Raw genomic sequence first — 6,000 nt, 5'->3', positions numbered from 1 at the left:
AACACAGGAGAGAGCGAAGCGGCATTTGTCAAAGGATGGCGGTACTTTTCTTATATAGGGACTTTAACTAGTGTTACTCGATTTGCTGGGGTCAAGTTCACGGTGGGTACGGCTTGCAACATCGACAGCGTGTCGCCTTCCAATTTCCTATGTTTCTAGCGCGCAAGCGCTCATGGGCCTTGCTTCTGCAGCTGGTGCACGCTATCTTAACATCTGTTCCACCTAAGCCTACACCTTCCTCTTCCCTGATGTGCACTAGCATTCCTTTGTCTTCTACTTGGCTCTCTATTCCTCCCTCCTGCATAGCCTCCTGTCTCCTCTCATTTGTTTCGCATTACTTTTGCATGTTTGGTACTCGCCATTCGCACTGCTTATGCCAACTAAGGCGGGGCCCGCCCCGTGCCACATGGCATTAACAGCATGCCTCACCTACATTATCTACCCTCCCTCTCTTTCCCTTCTCCCTAGCCTTCCTTCCTTTTATCTCCCTTCTCGTCGTCCTCGCCCGCCTTCCCGGGCCGACCTTGCCAGGTCTTGCCCATGATTCCCGTGTTCGGCCACTTCCCGTGTCCGCCCCGGCCACCCTGGTCTCCGGGGGCGGACCTTGACACCTAGAGAGCGCTCTCCAAAATGCCTCTTCTGCTGGAGCTTACCGCTCCCGAACCCGATCATGTTCCACTAAACGCGCAGATCGCGGTGCTTTCCGGTCACTGCCGGCTGCAAGAATTCTAATCTCTCTCTGGAGCTTTCAACCCGGTTCCCACGCCGTGCCCTTTCCATTTCCCTGCTCTTCGATCCTTTTCTAATTCGTATCCAGTCTTAGCCTTCGAAATAATTTTTTCTCTCTCCTATTGACTTGTTTCCCTAAATTTTCTCTGGGTTATTGGCGACGATAACTCCTTTTATTTTATGTTTACGTTGACTCTTTTTGCCCGTTCTACTTAATGGTAGTGCGGGGACACCCCCACATTTCTTTTGTAGCGATAGCTACATTACGCCAGGTTTTCGCCTCTTCGCCGTCGCCGCACTTTGAGCCGTGATCGCACTGTGACGTCACACCACGGCCCTCGATTCCCCGGCAACTCCCCTCGTCGCGGTCGCCGCGCGGCCACTGCTCCTGCCGTTTGGCGCTCGCTGTAGTTTTACTCGTTGGTTGACCCCAACGTATCTCCTTTCTTAGACTAGAGTCTTGTGGGAAACCACTAAGTTTAATAACAACATGTCTAACTACAAGCGAAGCCTTAGCGCAGCCGGGGGTCTGTAGCTATTGCTACTCGACTAGGTTTAACCAGAGCTAAACCACAGCCAATTTTTTTCATTCCTCTTCTTCCCGGGGGACAAAACTAAACACTTAAACCCAGTGAACTAAGCTCTGTGCATTCCTTTAAATTAGTGTTGCTGAACTCAGCAAGGCAGGGCAACGTATTGTTCAAGCTAGGGTAAGCGAGGTTCTAAATATGAACAAGGTTGCAATCCTGAGGAGGCGGAGGAAGATAAGAAGAATCTGTAGTAGTTAATAGTCAGTAGTAGTAGTAGTAGTAGTAGTAGCAGTTATTTTTGTCGTTGTTGTTGCAAAATTTGTTTACTTCAAAGGGAATATTTCTTGAACGTGTATTCAAATTATCCTTCGAAACGTGAACATAACATGATGACTCCAAATAGTCAACGTCGGCTGGGTGGTGCCAATCAATGTGTATTTCGTAATACGGTTTGTGGTTCGGATGGCCCCTTTGTATTCAACAATGTTTTGCGCTTCAAGCAGCGTCGCTGATGTGATTTTACTCGCAGGAGGCGCCACTACTATCGGTGCATCTTACAGTGAACCATATAAAGCTGTACACTTGCTTCAGCGCCCTCCGTGCTCTATCCACATCAGACTTTGTCCTTGGCGTCTCCAGCGGGAGCGCAGATGTCACACGTCCCAGAGTTCATTTGCTACGCGAGCAGAAAAACTCGGTTTGGCTCCGGCAAGCGTCCTATCGAGCACGTCATCGGAAAATCGTTCCACGCTGACCTTGGAGAGAAAGTGCCTTTCTAGTGCTGTTTCAGCTTTCCGTGGAACTGCAAGTATACAGCTAGAGACAGACTGGGAGTGAGACGATGTTTTTATGTGGCCCAGGAGTTTTATTTCGCGTTCCACCGCCTAGCTGACTCGTGTTGTGAGCTCCACTTTCCTTTACGCCAAGTCTCGTTTGGCAATAAATTTACCATTTCAGATTGCAGCTTCCGCTATTTCTTCACGTGTTCGAGACATGTGTTGTCTAAGGCGTTTGATTCGCCTGCAGGGGATTGCGCAGGCTCCAAAGAACTCGAATAGGAGACATGATGCTTTGTAGCGTTTGTTACTGCGGCATGATCCACCGTTTCCACCAAGCGCACAGTGCATTGATACGACGTTTTTGGGCACATGCAGTTTTTTTTTTATTGTCTCGAATGAACCCCTGCTTTTCCCGACGCGGGACAGAAGGAGATAAGAGTAATAGGCCTTTCAACCTGCAAGACGCAGCACAAAAGAGCTCACGAAGAGTTCAAGCTTGCAGGAAGATCAGATGCGTAGTGTGTGTGTGTGTGTGTGTTTGTGTGTGTGCGTGCATCTGTGTGTGTGTGTCTGTGTGTGCGCGTCTGTGTATGTGTGTGTGCGTGTGTGTGCGTGCGTCTGTGTGTGCATGCGTGTGTCTTGTGCGCGCGTGCTCATGCGTCTGTGCGTGTGTGTGTTTGTGTGTGTGCATCTGTGTATGTGTGCGTGTGTGCGTGTGCGTGCATGTGTGTGTTTGTGCATCTGTGTATGTGTGTGCGCGTGCGTGTGCGTGCGTGCGTGTGTGCAGGTACGTGTGTGTGTGCGTGTGTGTGTTTGTGCATCTGTATATGCGTGTGTGCGTGCGTGTGGCATGTGTGTGTGCATGTGTGCATGTATATGTGGGTGTGTATGCATGCGCACACGTATTTAAACGTATAACTTGACCAGTTTGACGAAGATATAACTTTTATTAAAGCCAATTTTCATGGTATTGCCTCTGAAAACTGTTCGCGTAACTAGGCTGTGCATAGCTTTAGATTTACTCAGTAAATTGGGGCGTGTACGTAAATACTGGTGGGATATCAGCCCCGGTGCTCTCTACAGCTTTGTAGCGCGAAAACGCTCAGACAAACACGGAGGACGCAAAGCTAATGCACGTATTGCGTGCCCCCCGTCTCTGCCTGTAGGTGGTATTGGGCTGCAAAAGATGAAAATGTAATTCTAAGAACGCAGACCATCTATCCTTATCCAGTTTACAGTACTGTCACCTGAAACAAAGATAACCGAAAATTAGGCTATCGTAGCGAAATTTTAATAACCGTTCAATATAATAAGATGACTGGCGCAGCTCGTTCACGACAAATAACAGAAAATTTCGGCACACATTACTCTAATCATGCAGGATATTAATTTCCAAGACGGAATTTAGGCAGCACCGGTGCAGAGAAAGCGTTCGTTAAAAAGGCACACGGAAACATTTTTGTGCGTGAGAAGTTGGAGCGCACGAACATGCAGCTGTTTCCTAAATATAAGACAATAAAGGCATTAAGGAGGCAAATGGTAGGGAAGTTCAATCGAGGACGGCAGAAAACTAGGTAGAGTGATGAAGTTAGCAAATTCGCAGGCGCAAGTTGGAATCAGCTAGCGCAAGACGGGTAATTGGAGCTCGCAGGGAGAGGCCTTCGTCCTGCAGTGGACATAAATATACGCTGATGATGATGATGAAAGGCAGCAAAAATGAGGACTTCATAAGGGCTTCTTATTGTGTTATTTAGTGCATTACTCAGTGCTTTGTCTAGCATAAACGATCAAGAAAGCAGCCGTGCGTGATGCTTCTTTCGGAATTATCTTGGCTGCTTCGGCAGTGCCTAATGACGTAAAGCAGTTGATTACAATTTCATGAGCGCGTATATCTGACGTTTCCATATACTTATTTTATATACTATATTTCATACTAGATCTTTTCATGGAGAGAGTGTACCTTTGTTTTAGCAACATACAAAAAAAAGAAAGAAAAGGCTTACATTGACACTGAAGAGAGATAGCAAGATCTCCGTTGCGTCATAAAAGAAATAGGTAAGCTATCATTGGACGGCGATGTTAGCTACGCACACTATAAAATAAATAAATAAATAAATAAATAAATAAATAAATAAATAAATAAATAAATAAAAAGTAAATGGAAGAGCGCCGATTCTTAACCGAAACTAATGAAACTGGAGATTAGAGAGAGTCCAAGTGAAATGCCAAGTGTCGAGGGAATTGATTTTCTTATAATTTGGTTCGTTCCATGCGCTAATAAATTCATTGCCCTCGTCTTAAGAGGCTTTTCTGTCATGCCACTGTTTCGCAGTTTTACTTAACAGTGTACAAGTTTCGCTGTAAAAACCGAGGATTTGCAGCAGCCTCAGAAGGCCCCTTCTAACAAAGCAATAAATGGCAAAGCAGTCAGCCTGAACCAATGACCGGCAGTAACAGTCTGCAGTTGCGTTGATCCGGCTTAAAGTTTTCCAAAGAAGGATTTAGAACACTGATCTTTCCGCTCTAAAGCTGAAACCTATCTTGCGCAGTCGGCTGTTAGAGCCCACCTGCATGAGGTGACTACTGTTTACGTAACCTGCAATATTGCTAAGCTCCCTTGCGGTTGTGAAAGCACGTGTTTAATTCACGACGAGTATGCGTTGGCAGCCTGGTGCTAATTGGCAATTTTATGGAGACGCGATCACGGCTTTCTCAAGGGGAGAGTCACTGAGCCGTATTCAACGGCTCATATATTACGCGAGAGCCCGCCTGTCGCTCTCTCTGTGTTCCTAATTGATAAATTCTGGTAATGGGTACGGCGATGTTGCCCAAGGCTAGCCGGTCGAATGCAGGGGCATAGTAGAGGGTGAGGGGGTATAATTAGCGCCACAAGTAGGAAGCAAAAGAACATAAGTTGGCCGTATGCAATACACTCCTTCGTATTAGTTGGAAACTGCAATAGTGCGTGTGTGTTAACACGTGTCTTCGATTCACGCATAGATTTCGCAGCACGCCTCGTCGATTATAATGCGGACCATAACGTTTACGTTAAGTTAGCCAGCTCCAGATATTTGCTAAAATATGTGTGCACGTGTAATATCTGCGACTTGTATTTGTTTGTGATAACCACATAAAGCCAACAGACAATGAAGCCAAGGAAAGCATCGGGTAAATTAAGTATGGTTGAAATTGAAATGTAGAAATTAATGAAAAAAAGGGAAATGAAAGAGGACGAAAAGATAACTTGTCGCCGGCGGGAGCCGAACCCACAACCTCCACATTCCGCATGCGTTGCACTACGACGGTGTGACGGCGCATATCTAGAAACCAACTTCAACATTCGTTCCAAGTCAAAATGCCTTGCAATTTCTATAGCTAAATTTCGCAAATTGTAACGTGTGCATGATTATGTAAACTTTATTCATTAGTTAATCCCTCATTTATTTGCTCGTGGACGTATGTCCGAGTCATTGAGTAACTTACTAAGATTGAATTGCGCCATCTTGCGCCAAATCCTCGAGCCTGCGCCATCCTGCTCCAAAACACTAATGTTGAAGGAAGTTGCCAAATTTAGCAGGATGTGAATGTTCATTGGCGACCACACAACCATAGACATGGTTTAGCTAGCGCTTAATCCTGCCATGCAATCCTAAGCAAACCATTTCAGCGTCGGCGTCTTTGGAGTGTGGCATAATTTGACCTGGGCCACAAGAAAATGAAAACCGATTTGTCCTATACAATCCATTACGAATGTTTTATAAAAGTGTTACGCGTTTGGCATATTCGCGGACCAACTAAAGATGATTTGAACTGGCGCTCATTTCATGGGCCAATGGGGAAGGAAAGCTGCGCTGAAATAATAAGGTAGTAGAGTCTGCTCACCATGTAGCTCATTAGTTTCGTTATACATTTTAGCACTGGATTTTGTGCCGTATTGGCACATGAGCGTCGATCAACGGGCG

The sequence above is a fragment of the Dermacentor silvarum genome, chromosome 4 (assembly GCF_013339745.2).
Source record: "Dermacentor silvarum isolate Dsil-2018 chromosome 4, BIME_Dsil_1.4, whole genome shotgun sequence".
Taxonomy (NCBI): Eukaryota; Metazoa; Arthropoda; class Arachnida; order Ixodida; family Ixodidae; genus Dermacentor; species Dermacentor silvarum.
This window is presented reverse-complemented; position numbering follows the sequence as displayed.